The following is a 15,682-nucleotide window of genomic DNA, read 5'->3' as shown; positions in this document are numbered from 1 at the left end:
TGTGGTATGTCTGCCAGGGGTTGTGATAAAGGCAAATACATTAGGGACATTTAAGAGGCTCTTAGATAGGCACATGGATGAATGAAAAGTGAAAGGCTGTGCGAGAGGGAAGGGTTATATTTACCTTGGAGTAGGTTTAAGAGTTGGCACAACATCGTGGGCTGAAGGACATGTACTATGCTGTAATGTTTGATGTTCTAACATCTACTTGGTTAGCATATTACTCAACTCCAGGCATCCCAAAGTGTTTTGATGCTGATGAATTATTTTGAAAATGTACTGACTGTTGCAGTTTAACCGAGATTTATCCCTCAACTGACATGACCGGAGCTCATTAGCTGCATAATTATCTTGTTGCCATTTGTAGAACTGAGAAGTGAAAAGAATTGGTTGGCTGTGTTCGGAAAGTGAATGGTAACATGAATTGATTTGGGACGCGAAAGTTGCTGCATAAGCTTTATTTGCTTTTATTTATCTTATTTGGATGCCATTGTTCTGGCCATCGAATCATTTTTTGTTGGTAAGTGGGATAATCTATTTTCTAAGACAAGGTTTAGCTATTATACAAGTGATTAGTAGTGTGATCACTTAAGCTGAATAGTATGTTCTCCTAAGGAGTTTGGGATGTTAGGGCCGAGTTCCTAAATGGAACATTTCTTTGTTTAACATGGGGAGAATGGTGCACAGGCAGCCACCACATAGACCTTGACAGATTGGGGTCAGTGGCATAGAATGCAGGACGACTAGGGACCTGCCACTGCTGCAGCCTTCCTCCGGTTTTACTGCCGCTGTGATGTGTCGTCATCTTCCACCAGCTCCACCATTGAGGTCTCAGTTGGATAGCTCTTTGTCTCAATTGCTCCACCCTTTACTTCCCATATCTGCCCACCCTGCCTATGGCTCTGCCTCTCTTCAATTCCCAACCCGCCCTTTCCCCATTTCCATGTGCACTCAGCCATCTCAGTTTTCCACCTTTGGCCATCTCACAAATTCAGTGCATCAACTGATACATGTTGTGTGTTTAGATTTCAACACTTACCTGGCAGATTTCCAACATTTAATATGTGTTTTTTTAAAATAAGGAGCACATCTTTTCACTTGTGAAATCTAAATTTGTTTCCACTACCAATGGAAAGATTAGCTTTATAAAGGAAGGTTAGCTTTATTTGTCACATGTACATCAAAAATTTTAAACATACGGTGAAATGCGCCGTCTTGCTCCAACAACCAAAGCACAGTCAGAGATGGGCTGGGGGCAACCTGCAGGGGTCATTACACTTCCAGTGCCAAAACAACATGATGTTTACTAAATTGTACATCTTCAGAATGTGGGAGGAAACCGGAGAACCTGGAGGAAACCCAGACAGTCACAGGGAGAATGTACAAGCTCCTTGCAGACAGCAGCAGGAATGGAACTCCAATCTTACAGCTGGCACTGTAAAAGTAATATACTAATTGTGATGCTACTGTGCCACCCATATACTGGTAAGAGCGAGATTATCAGTGCACACCTCCTCATCTGACAGTTTTTGTATTCAATGGGAAAATACTACTCTTGGACAGACAGGAAGGAAAATAGGGAAAACAATGGCTTTAGGGCCATGAGAGTGAGGTAAATTACATCCTGGCATTTTATCAATGACCAGCTGTCATGTTTCAGTGATCTACGGCAGGTGCATTTATAGGTTGAGTGAAATGAAGTCGACAGCGTATGTGTAACCTCCAAGGGACTGTAAGCAGGCATTACCAAGCAAGCATTTTTTAACATGAGATCCCTGTGGAGGTGGCATTCATGGGATAATGCTCCCTGCCAGCCATCTGCACCTATTGCACTTCTTTTACAGACTGAGCAAAATGCTAACAATTGCACATTTCTGTGCGTAGTCTGAACTTAATTTTGTTCTGCCAGGAGATGACTCAATATAAAATGTCAGCAGAGATTGAGTTCAGTAGCGTTATAAATTTGAACAGAATTAGAACATTCAGCCCATTGAGTTCCATCATGACTGATTTATTATCCCTCTCAATCCCATTCTTTTGCCTTCTCCCTGTAACTTTGATATCCTTACCAATCAAGAACCTATCAACTTCTGCTTTAAATATATCTCCACTTTAGGATTACCCTCATACTCCTAGATTCTGAGAAATGAAGACCTAGTCTAAATGACATGGCCTCCACAGTTGTCTGTGGCGATGAATTCCCCAGATTCACTGCCCTGCAGCTAAAGAAATTCCACCTCATTTCTGTTCTAAAGGGACATCCTTCTATTCTGAGGCTGTATCCTCTGGTCCTAGACTCCCCACTATAGGAAACATCCTCTTCATGTATACTTTTTCAATATTTGATCAGTTTCAATCAGTTAATGTAGCTATTTATTGTTTTGTATGTATTTTCTCCTACAGGGGCTCATCTGGTCCAAAGTGTAATCAGCAAAGCTCTTTCCATTTCCGATATTGTATGATGTACTGCAGTCCTCTTCAATCCCTAGCCCCATCATCAATCCCCATCTTGCTTATCCTTCTATCCTGTTCTTCTCCAAACCACCCCCCCCACCGAGCCCCACCTATGAGGGGCTTATGTAAGGTGTGTGCACACAGTCTTTCCTGGGGTAAGGGAATCAAACACTGTCTATAAGGAGTTTATACATTTTGTCTGTGACCGCGTGATTTTAAGATGAGAGGGGAAAGATTCAAAAGGGACCTGAGGGGCACCTTCTTCACTCGGGGTGGTCTGTATATGCATTAAGGTGCCAGAAAAATTGCCTGAGGTAGACACAATAATAACATTTAAATGATACTTGGAATACATGAACAGGATAGGAGTAGAGGGATATAGACTACATGTAGGCAAATGTGATTAGTTTATTTGACTTCTTGGTTAGCATGGATGAGATGGGCTGAAGGGCCTGTTTCCCTACTGTATTGCTTTATGATTTTATGGATCCACCTTATATATCTTTGTGCTCTCCTCCAGTTTGGTCCTTATTCTCAACTATACCTCGCCCCCAAGCCAACCCCATTCACCCCTGTTGTTAAACTTTCTCTTCCCCTTTAGCAGTTAAAAATTCAAGATTAACTTCGTTTGCCACATGTACATTGGAACATCAAAACATGCAGCAAAATGCATCTTTTGTCTCAAATCAAATCAGCAAGGATTGTGCTAGGAGCAGCCCATAAGTGCAGTCACGCTTCAGGTGCCAACATTACACACCTCCAACTTACTAAAACTAACCTGCATGCCTTTAGAACGTGGGAGAAAACCGGACCACCCAGAGGAAACCGACAAGGTTATGGGGAGAATGTACAAATTCTCAACAGTCAGTGATGGAAAACAAACGTCAGTCAGTGGTCGCTGGCACTGTCAAACAATTGCTCTAACTGCTATGCTACTGTGCCGCCTATCCTTCCCACCCTTCTCTCCCATCCCTGCCTTTGCCCTTAGACTCTCATTTACACCTCTGCTCTGCCCTTTACTTCCCATACCATCCCACCCTGCTTCATGTACGCCTACCCGGCCTGTGGCTTTCCCTCTCTTCCATCCCCCAAATCACTCTTTCCCAGTTCCCTGTGTTCTCAGCACTTTTATTTTCTATCTTTGGTTACTCATTTTTTGATATATTCTCTGACCTTATCACTTCATATTTAATTTGAAAACTCATACTGTGATCATTTATGCAAATAATTAAATCTACAGAACTATTAGCACCATTCCCGTCATTTAATTCATGGTTATTTGCAGTTCTGTTGTCCAATATTTCATGTAATATTGAATAAGAGTATGAATGAAAATCATTAGGACAATATATTAGGAAAATAAGTTAAGGATCCAGCTATTAAACAAATAATCTTTCAATTGCCTTGAATAGTTAATTATTATAAGGTTACCCTGCATCATCGGAGTTAAATGAAGGTTGGAATCAGGCATATGGGTATTATTTAATTAACACTGATCTATTTTAGGGTATCTGCATAAGACAATGTAGAATTAATTTTCCAATACATCTGTGCATGTTAGTATTGGCAAACCAGGTTAAAGAAATATGATTAAAACAGTCTTTGTGGCTTGCATTATAAATTCTGCAGCTAATATTACAGAATAGTTATCAACATTTAATTTGTTGAACATAGAACGGTTCAGCACAGTGCAGACCCTTCAGACCACAATGTTGTGCCAAGGCTTTAATCTGTTCCAAAATCAATCCAACCTTCCCTCCCACATAGCCCTCCATTTTTCTTTCATCTATGTGCCGTCTAAGAGTCTCTTAAATGTACCTGATGTATCTGCCTCTACCATCACCTCTGACAGTGTGTTCCATTTAAAGAAAAACTGCCTCTGACATATCCCCTATACACTCCTCCTAACATCTTAAAGTTATGCCCCATTGTATTAGTCATTGGATTCAGAATATTGTATATTTTTAAAACTGGTGTAAATGGATTATTTTTTCCAAAGCACTCTAAAATTTCATTTAATGTTCCTACCTAACTTCATAGAGGACTCTTTACAACTTTTGACATTCAGTAGCTCTAAAGAGAAGAGGACTGCTGTTGAAGATAAATGCTTTCTTCAAAGAGAGATGAGTACATCTTGCTGCTTTTTTGTTGGCAGATTGTCTTTAAAATACAGGAACCTATCTTAATGAGAAACATTCAAATGTTCTCTATGCTGTGTAGAATTTTGCATTATGTTGCGATACCTCCAAGCCAAGTCAGTGAAGTAGGATTGTCATCAAGTAGGATTTGAACGACTGAAGTGCCAAAGAGATGTGGCAAAGCAGAAGTCGAGGGAGTCACCACAAATCCATCAGTGTGCCTGCAAAAGAAAGTGTTTATCAAAACCAGCTATTTAATTTCAAGTCCACGGAAAAGTCCATCTTGGGGAAGAGTAACACACATAAAATGCTGGAGGAACTCAGCAGGATAGGCAACATCAGCAGAAAGTAATAAAGTGTCACCACTTCAGACCAAGACCCTTCATCAGGAAGAGTTCTTGACCTGTTTGAGGCTTCTTCAATAACATTCCCTCTAGAATTTGGCCTGGAGTACCAATCTTTGAAATTTCCATTTCAAATTGTTAGCAAAAATCCCACCTGGCCTAATGAAAGCACTTAATTTCAATTACACATCTTAATCTCAAGAAATCGTCAAGAAGAAAGCCTGGGTACAACTCAGGCTTAGCCAGACAAATGATAGGTAACATTTACACCAGATGTTGCCTTGACCTTGGGACCAACTTGTTTCCTCTGGCAAACCTTAACATCAGTAAACCTGCTTCACTGATTGCCCCACCCACAACATCAATATTAGTAGCTTACTGGTTACAAGCTTAGTTGGGCCTGCCAAGTTAGTAGTATGGTTATAAATGAATCTGCACTCTACAATACATGATTTATACAGTGACCCATGACTGAGTTTGAATACTCAGGACATGTTCTCTGAATGCACTGTTCAACAGCATGGAGTACAAGTCTCAACAGATAGTCAATTCTTCAACCACAAGAATAAGAATCAGGGTTATTGTCACAGACACACAGTACTGTGCAGAAAGTCTTAGGCAATGTGTAAAAAAAACATTGTGAAGTGAAGATGCTTTTAAAAAATAATGAAATGAAAAGTTTCTAAATATCAAAAATATATAAGAATATATAAAGAGCAGTTACAGTAAAAAAAATCAGTATTTAAAACTGCATCAGTTCTTTTAGGTACACTGTCATGCCGTTTTATAAGAAAAATGGCTGGTAGGGTTTTTCAAGCATTTTGGAGAACTTGATGCAGTTGTTTTGCAGACTTTGGCTGTCTAGCTTGCTTCTGTCTGTCCAGGTATATCCCAGACAGTCTCAATGATGTTGAGATTAGGACTCTGGAGGCCATACCATCTGAAACCATACAAAATATCTAAGGTGCTGAAGACCTTTGCACAGTACAAATGTTATGAAACTTGTTGTCTTGCAGCAGCAGTACAGTGCAGGACACTAACAATTGCTATAAGTTACAATAAAAACATAAAATAAATAATAATATATGGATAGATAGGGAGATAGCTAGATAGTGCAACTGGGGTTTTCTCTTTGTAGTGAAGAAGGATGAGAGGTGACTTGGTTGAGTTATACAAGATGATAAGTGGCATAGATAGAATGGATAGCCATTGACTTTTTCCCAGAATGAACATATTTTTAAGGTGATTGGAAGAAAGTATAGGAGGGGTGTCAGAGGTTCTTTTCGCAGACTGATGGGTGCTTTGAACATGCTGGCAGGAGTGGTGTTAGAGGCAGATACACGGGGCATTTAAGAGACTCTTAGGTAGGCACATAGATGAAGGGAGGGAAGCACTGGATGAACTTTGGAATAGTTTGAAAGGTTTGTGTAAGAAAACAATATCTGACAACAGTGCCCACATGCACTTCCCACAGCCTAAGGTAGGCCCTTTCAAACACCATTCTCACCACTGTCATTCTTTTTTCTCTCTGCTCCCATTGGGAGGAAGATACAAATGCTGGAAAACATGTACTACCAGGGTCAAATACAGTTTCTGTTTTATCAGATTCTTGAATGGACCTCTTGTATGTTCATTCTTGATCTCTCAATCTCCTTGTTATGGCCCTCGTGCCTTATTTCTCTATCTGCACTGCACTTTAGACCATAAGACCATAAAACATTGGAGCAGAGTTAGATTATTCAGCCGATTGAGTTTGCTCCACCATTTCATCATGGATGATCCTGTATCCCCTTCGATCCCATACACCTGCCCTCTCACCATATCTCTTGATGCCCTGACCAATCAGGAATCTATCAACTTCCGCTTTAAATATACCCACGGACCTGGCCTCAACTGCAATCTGCAGCAGAGCATTAGCCAGATTCGCCACTTTTTGGCTAAAAAAAATTCTTCCTTACTTCTATTCTAAAAGGTCATGCCTCTATTTTGAGAATGTGCTCTCTAGTCCTGGATATCCCCTCCAGAGAAATCATCCACTCCATTCGGTAGGATTCAACGAGATCCCCGTGTGTACTTCTAAATTCCAGTGAGTACAGGCCCAAGTCTGTCTAATGCTCCTCATATTTTAACCCCTTAATTCCCAGAATCATCATCATGAACCTCCTCTGGACTCTCTCTAATGACAACCCATCCTTTCTGAGATATGGGGCCGAAACTGTTGTCAATATTCCAAGTGTGGCCTGACTAGTATCTTATGAAGCACCAGCATTATCTCCTTGCTTTTATATTCTATTCCCCTTGAAATAAATACCAACATTGCATTTGTCTTCTTTACCACAGACTCAACCTCCAAATTATCCTTTTGGGAGTCTTGCATAAGGACTCCTAAGTCACACTGCTCCTCTGACTATTTAGATAATAGGGTGCACTATTGTTCCTTTTACAAAAATGCCTTATCATACATTTCCCAATGGTGTATTCCCTTTCTTCCAATTTGTCCAAAACCTGCTGCAATCGCATTGCTTCCTCAGCACTACCTACCCCATCCACCTATCTTTGTATCATCTGAAAACTTTGCCACAAAGCCATCAAATCCACTATCTCAATCATTGACAAACAACATGAAAAGTAGCAGTCCCAATACTAACCCCTGAGGAACACCACTAGTCACTGGCAGCCAATCAGAAAAGGCCCCCCACTTTCTGCCTCCTGCCTGTCAGCTGTTCCTCTATCCATGCCAGTATATTTTCAGTAACACAATAGGATTTTATCTTGTTAAACAGACTCATGTGAGGCGCGTAATCAAATGCCTTCTGAAAATCTAATAAGTGATATCCACTGCCTATTATTTGTCCACCCTGATTGTTACTTTGAAGAATACCAACAGATTTGTCAGGCAAGATTTTCCTTTACAGAAACTATGGCGACTTTAATTTATTTTATCATTAGTCTCCCAAAACCTCTAAATTAGCTCTTAACACTTTGCCAGCCACTGAGGTTAGGCTAACTGACCTGTAATTTCATCTCTTTTATCTTTCTCCCTTCTCAAAGTGTGGAGTGATATTTATAATTCTCCAGTCCTCCGGGACCATGCTAGAATCAAGTGCTCCTTGAAAGATCATGAACAATGCATCCGTTATCTCTTCAGCAGCCTCTCTCAGGACTCTGGGATGTAGTCCATCTGGTCCAGGTGACTTATCTATCTTAAAAACTTTGAGTGTACCTAGCACTGTTTCCTTTGTAATAGTAATGGCACTCACTTCTGATCCCTGACACTCTGAATCTCTGGTACAGAGCTAGTGTCCTCCACGGTAAAGACCAAAAGCAAAATACTTATTAAGTTCACCTGCCATTTCTTTGTCCCCCATTACTACCTCCAGCATCATTTTCCAGTGGTCCAATATCAACTCTCACCTCCCTTTTATTCTTTATATAACTGAAAAAACTGTTAGCATCCTGCTTATATTATCCGCTATGTTGCCCTAGGTATTTAATCTTCTCCCTTCTTATAGCTTTTTTAGTTGTCTTTTGTTGGATGATTTCCCAATTATCCAACTTCCCACTCACTTTTGTTACCTTATATGCCCTTTCCTTGGCTTTTATGCAGTCCTTAATTTCCCTTGTCAGCCACAGTTGCCTAGCCCTGCCATTTAAGAACCACATCTTCTGTGGGACATATCTATCCTGTGCCTTGTGAACTATTCCCAGAAACTTCTGCTGTCATCCCTGCTAGTATCCCTCTCCAATCCAACTAGGCAAGCTCCACTCTCATGCTTCTGTAATTCCTTTTATTCAATTGCAGTACTGATGCATGTGACTTATGCTTCTCCCTCTCAAACTGCAGTATGAATTCAATCATATTATGATCTCTGCCTCCTAAGGGTTCCTTTACATTAAGCTTCTTAATATAATCTGGGTTATTACACAGCACCCAATCTAAGATAGCCTTTCCTTGAGTAGGCTCGAGCAGTGGTGCTCTAAAAAGCCATCTCGTAGGCAATCAACAAATTCCCTCTCTTGGGATCTAATACCAACCTGGTTTTCCCAATCGCCTTGCATATTGAAGTCCCCCATAACAATTGTGACATTATCATCACTACATGCCCTTTCCAAGTCCCTTTGCAATCTCAACCCCACATCTTGGCTACTATATGGCGGCCTATATATGATTCCCATAATTTTTTTTTGATTCCACCCACAAATATTCGACATTCCCTGACCCTTCGTCACCTCTTTCTAAAGATATAATTCCATCTTTTACCTATAGAGACACACCACTGCCTATACCTTCCTGCCTGTCCTTTCTATATAAAGTATATCCTTTGATGTTAAGCTCCCAACTATGACTTCAGCCATGACTCAGTGATGCCCACAGTGTCATACTGACCAATCCCTAATTGTGCCACAAGTTCGTCCACCTTATTCCAAATGCTACGTGCATTTAAATACAGCTCCTTCAGTTCTGCATTCTTTGCCTTTTTAAATTTTGCCTCTGTGGTACAACTTAACTCTTCACTCTGTCTGCATTTGTACCCAATCATTGACTTGTCCTTCCTTACATTAATATTGCATATTACATCATCTGCTTGTAAGCCTACTTTCTCTGTTCACTCTATTTTGCATTTTTATTACTTTTCCTTTGTGTACTGCCTCGATCTACTTCTGTATGGAGTGATCAGTCTGGATGGCACGCAGTCAAATCTTTACTGTATCTTGGTGTGTATGACACTAAACCAAATACCAATCATTCATTGTCCTCTGTGAGGAGCGAAATGCTGAAAATATCACATGATTTAACATGATGTGTCTACAGATACTAGAATCAGGAGATGCCTTTCATGTCATTGTCATTGTGCTAGCTCTTTGAAAAAACTGTCCCATGAATTCCACTTTCCTTGTCCACTACATCCCTGCAGTATTTTCCCCCTCAGGCTTTTACCCAACTCAGTTTTGAAAGCCATTATTAAATCTGTTTCCATTGCCATTTACCAGTGCTTTCCTGATTGGCATAACACAAGGGGCAGTTTTGGGTGACTTATCTATGAAAGGATATGCTCACATTGGAGAGGGTCAAGAGGAATGATGCCAGGAATGAAAGGATTAACATATGACGAGCATTTAATGGCTCTGGGGCTGTACTCATTGGAGATTAGAAGAAGGCGTATCTCACTGAAATCTATTGAATATTGAAAGGTCTAGGCAGGGAAGATGTGGAGAGAATGTTTTCAATAGTACCAGAGGTAGAGCCTCAGGAGTACAAGGATGCCCCTTTAGAACAGAAATGAGGAGGAATTTCTTACGCCAACATGTGGTGAATCTGTGGAATTCATTGCTGTGGAGACTAAGTTACTGGGGTATATTTAAAGCAGAGATTGATAGGTTCTTGATTAATCAGGGCATCAAAGGCAATGGGGAGAAGGCAGGGGAATGGGATTGAGAGGGATAATAAATCAGCCATGATAGAATGATGGAGCAGACTCAATGGGCTAAATGGCCTAATTCTGTTCTTACTTTTCTCTGTGAATCTCAATATATGTAATAAAAATAGATGATAGAAATATCTTCCTTTATTTTACAATACTCATTCTCAAGCAGATTTAAAGTAAACTGGATTTAAAGTATAACTTTTTTCATAAATGAAGAGTTGATTTTTAAAGGCAGGTCTTATGCATAAATTATTAACCTTGTATGGATCTCTTTGGCCTTGACTACATATCTTCCAGCCAAGAGGCTCCTGGAATGCTGAGCTGTGCTCGATGTCACTGATGCTATTTCAGACCAGATACCAGTCTAGACAACCAAAGTATTTGCAGTTTTCATCATGTGGGGTATTGCATGTTTTCTTAGTGCCAAAGTGCTAGGAATTTCAACTATCAGCTGGGGAGCTGCAATTCGTGGTAATCTTCAGTCAGCACATTCACTTTAAAGATAAAGATAGCTTTATTTGTCATCTGTATATTGAAACATGCAGTGAAATGCGTTGTTTGCATTAGTGAACAGCCAGTCCAAGGTTTATGCTGGAAACAGACCCCAAGTATTACCAGGCTTCTGGTGCCAACATAGCATGCCCACTACTTATTGACTGTAACCCATATGTCTTTGGAATGTTGGAGGAAACTGGATCATCTGGAGGAAGCCCACACGGTTACAGGGAGAATGTTTAAGCTCCTTACGAGCAGTGAATTGAACCCCAATCACAATCAGTGGTGCTGGGAAGCGTTACACCAACCACTTTGCTTCTGTGCTGCTATAGTGCTGCCTATACACTTTTAAAACATTTAGAACATAGAACAGCACAGCATAATACAGGACTTTGGACTAATGATGTTGTGCCGACCTTTTAATCAACTCTAAGATCAATCTAACCTTTTGTAAATTTAGTAAATTGTCAAAATGGCTGAAAGGATAACTAGAAGACTATACTGCAAACTGAACCAACTGAGGATCCAAAATTACTGCTTTGTACAGGTGTTTATACTTGTTTGAAATTGGTGTGTCTCTATTAAAAAAAGATAGTTGTGACAGGAAAAGCGGTTTAGCTGCAATAATAAACAAAAGAAAATCTGCAGATGCTGGAAATCCAAGCAACACAGTCGACTGTACTCTTTTCCACAGATACTGCCTGGCCTACTGAGTTCCTTCAACATTGTGAGGGGGTTAGCTGCAATAATCAGTAATATTTCAAAGGGGCTAAAATACACCCTAATGAACATTTGTTAATTCCAGAGGTAATGAATTGTGTGAAATCTGAAATCCTGGAAACCTCTAACTAATTTGTGGGCAACTTGACATCTATAAAATCTGCACTGTACTGAGGGAGGAAAATAATTTGAATCAAAAAATGTATTTCACCATTCAAAGCTTAAAAAGCACATTTGAGGACTTTTTAAACCCAGCCAACGATTGGATCTAAAAATTAGTTTAGTTGTACATTTGGAACCTGCTAACCCTGATTGTGGAGCACTTTTACTCTGCCCCCAAAAGGGAGGATCTCCTAGTGGCCACCCATTTTAATTCCACTTCCTTTTTCTCTTTCTGACACATTGGTCCATGGCTGCCTTTACTGACACGATGTGGACACTCTCAGTGTGGAGGGGCAATACCTCTTTTTCCACCAGAGTATTCTCCAACCTTACAGTGTGAACATTGATTTCTCTGACTTCTGGTAATATCTCCCCCTCTACCCTATCTCTCTTTTTCCATTCCCTATACTGACTCCCCTCTTACCTATTCTGTTCTCCTCACCTACTTATCACCTCCCTCTGGTGCCTCTCCTTCTTCCCTCTCTCCCATGGTCCACTCTCCACTCCTATCAGATTCATTCTTCTTCGGCCCTTTTCCTTTTTCACCTACAACCTCCTAGCTTCTTTCTTCATTCCCCCCTCTCCCATCCACCCACCTTACCTCTAACTGGCTTCATCTATCATCTTCTAGCTTGTACTCCTTCCTCTCCCCCGATCTTGTTATTCTGATATCTTCCCCCTTCCTTTCCAGTCCTGATGAAAGGTCTTGGCCTGAAACGTTGCCTGTTTATCCCTCTCCATAGATGCTGCCTGACCTGCTGAGTTCCTCCATCACTTTTGTGAGTTTCTCTGGATTTCTAGCATCTGCAGAATCTCTTGTGTTTATGATTTGCTAACCTTGTTACTGGAGTTTCTCTGTGATAATCAACACAAAAGTAAGGAAACATCAGAAATGTGGGTGGATTTTATGTTCTCATTAGCATTCCATGGCTTTGTCTTCATCCAACTGCAGACCAATTGTGGAGAATAATTAAGCAAATCTGTGCAATTTGTCAAAATGGAATTGTTGCTTTGATCACGATTGAGAGCCCTGTTATGGAACGATATTAGAGGAAATAAAACAAATGAATGTTGCTTTGCTCTGTTCATTGCGGATTGCTGGCATTTACCCAGATTAAGAATCCTCTTCAGCATTTGACTGGTATATTTCAATGAAAAGTCCTCCTTGAGGGTTGAGGTAAGGTAATTATTTTATATCATGTCAGGAACGCAGTTGACAATTTTAATAGTCTTCCTGATTGATAACATTTCAGACCATCATTGCTAAATCCCACACCATTCCAATTCTGCCTGGAGGTCAATGACAATTGGTGTTCTGCACGGATCTATTCTGGGACCCCTGCTCTTTGTGATTTTTATTGATTACTTGGATTGGGAAGTGGAGGGATAAATTAGTAAGTCTGCAGATAACAGGAAAGTTAGTGGACTTGTAAATACTGTAGAACTTTATTGTAGCTGTCAGTGGAACATTGACAGGATGCAGAGCTGAGCTGAGAAATGGTAGAAGATCGACCTGGAGAAGTTTGAAATGATTCCCTTTGGAAAGTTGAATTTGAAGGCAGAAAACAGGGTCAATAACATGATTCTTAGCAGTGTAGAGGAACAGAAGGATCTTGGAGTCCATCTCCATAGATGCTCCAAAATTGCTGTGCAAGTGTATGGTGTGTTGGCCTTCAATAGCTGGGGGAATAAGTCTCGAAATAATGTTGGAGAGCTGTAAAACCCTAGTTAGAATTCACTTGGAATATTGTGTCTGGTTGCCTTGTTATAGAAAGGATATGAAAGCTTTAGAGAGGATGCAGAGGAGGTTTACCAGGAAGCTACCTGGATTAGAGAGTATGTTTTATGAGGATATGCTGAGCCCTCTAGGACTTTTCTCTTTGGAACAAAGGAGGATGATAGAGGTATACAAGATGATGAGGCATAAATTGAATGGATAGCCAGGGACTTTTCCCAGGGCAAAATGGCCAATACCAGGGGGCATAATTTTAAGGTGATGGGAGGAAAATATTTGGGGGATTCCCAGTGTATATTTTTTCACACTGAAAATACTGAATGCATAGAACGATCATCCGGGGTGGTGGTAGAGGCATATGCATTAGGGGCATTTAAGATACTCTTAGATAGCCACATGGAAAATCAAGAAATGGAACGTAATAGAGGAAGGAAGTGTTAGACTGATCTTAGAGCAAGTTAAAAAGGTTGGCACAACATCATTGGCTGAAGGGCCTGTACTACGCTGTAGGCTTCTATGTTTTATGATTTGGAATTTGCTTCTGTGCCAGGCCAAGTTCCTAGAGTTAAAGATACTGAAGTATCCAGTGTGCAGCACTCTTGTCCGTGTATCTGAGCTTCAGTTCAAATCCCACTCCAATGGCACAATAGCATAGTGGTTAGCATGACAGTTTTCAGTGCCAGCGCTTGGGGTCCAGTTCCCACTGTTGTCTGTTAGGAGTTTGTGCATTCTCCCCGTGACCACGTGGATTCCTTCAGATTGCTCCAGTCTCCTGCCATAGTGCAAAGACATATGGGTTAGTAGATTGTGGGCAAGCTATGTTGGTGCTGGAAGCATGGCGACATCTGTGTGCTGTCCCCTGCAATCCTCGGGCAGTGTTAATCATTGATGCAAATAATGTATTTCACTGTATGTTTCAATGTTTTGATGTACATGTGACAAATAAAACTAATCTTAAAGACCTTTAATCTTTAAATTCAGTACTGAAGCAGTGTTGCATTGACAGAGGTGCCACCTTCTAAATAAGATGTTGAAACAATGTCTTCTGTCAGTTTGAAGAACACAGAACACAGTACAGGCCCTTCAGCCCTTGATGTTATGCTGACCTTTTAATCTACTTCAAGTTCAATTTAACAATTCCCTCCAATATAGTCCTCCCTTTTTCCTTCTTCCATGTGTAAAAGGATGTAGAAGATACACAGAGAAGTTGTAGGAATGTCCAGGGTTCTTCATATATAGGGTTGATCCGAAACTTTAACTTTCCCTTTCCCTCCACGGATTCTGCCTGACTCCCTGAGATCCACACGAAGTGCACTGCAGATGCTGTGGTCAAATCAACACGTACAAACTTGCTGGAGGAACTCAGCAGGTCGGGCAGCATCCGTGGAAACGAGCAGTCAAGTTTTCGGGCTGAGACCATTCGTCAGGACTGAAGAAGGAGGGGGCAGGGACCCTATAAAGAAGGTGGGGGGAGGGTGGAAAGTGCCAGGTGAAAAACCAATCAGAGGAAAGATCAAGGGGTGGGGGAAGGGAAACAGGAAGGGGATAGGCAGGAAAGGTGAAGAAAGAATGTAAGGGGAAAGCACTATGTGTAGTAGAAGAAGGCAGAATCATGAAAGAGGTAATAGGCAGCTGGAAGAGGAGGCAGAGTGAAAGTGGGATGGGGGAAGGGAGAGGGAGGGTATTACCGGAAGTTGGAGAATTTGATGTTCATACCAAGGGGCTGAAAACTACCCAGACGGTATATGAGGTGTTGCTCCTCCAACCTGAGTTTGGCCTCATCATGGCAGTAGAGGAGGCCATGTATGGACATATCTGAATGGGAATGTGAAGCAGAGTTGAAGTGGGTGGCATCCAGGAGATCCTGTCTGTTGTGGCGGATGGAGCGGAGGTGCTCGACAAAGCGGTCCCCCAATTTGTGTCGGGTCTCACCGATGTAGAGGAGGCCGCACCTGGAGCACCGGATGCAATAGATGACCTCAACAGACTCACAAGTGAAGTGTTGCCTTGCCTGGAAGGACTGTCCCATCCTCCCGTCACCACAACAGGGACCGTGTTCCCCTTGTCCTCAACTACTACCCTACCAGCCTCCGGATACAGCATAGTATCCTCCACAACTTCTGTCACCTTCAACAGGACCCCAACACTAAGCACATCTTACCCTCTCTACCCCTCTCCGCTTTTTGCAGGGATCATTCCCTCCATGAC

General features: G+C 41.3%; 1 protein-coding gene and 1 long non-coding RNA gene across 4 annotated transcripts in view; one reads left to right on the top strand and one right to left on the bottom strand.

The window, feature by feature from the left end:
* The window catches only part of LOC140724772 (centrosomal protein of 128 kDa), a 612,511-nt gene that overhangs the window by 369,847 nt on the left and 226,982 nt on the right, over positions 1-15,682 (top strand). The window lies entirely within an intron of this gene.
* LOC140724774 (uncharacterized) overlaps positions 1-15,682 on the bottom strand; it is a 154,742-nt gene that overhangs the window by 51,836 nt on the left and 87,224 nt on the right. Inside the window, exon 3 of one of the 3 annotated variants that reach the window (XR_012098184.1) lies at positions 4,698-4,813. The exons of the other annotated variants lie outside the window; for them this stretch is intronic. This is a non-coding gene — a long non-coding RNA (uncharacterized lncRNA). The remainder of the gene's footprint in view (positions 1-4,697; positions 4,814-15,682) is intronic. 3 annotated transcript variants of the gene reach the window in all.

This window comes from Hemitrygon akajei, chromosome 3, assembly GCF_048418815.1.
Source record: "Hemitrygon akajei chromosome 3, sHemAka1.3, whole genome shotgun sequence".
Taxonomy (NCBI): Eukaryota; Metazoa; Chordata; class Chondrichthyes; order Myliobatiformes; family Dasyatidae; genus Hemitrygon; species Hemitrygon akajei.
This window is presented reverse-complemented; position numbering and strand designations above follow the sequence as displayed.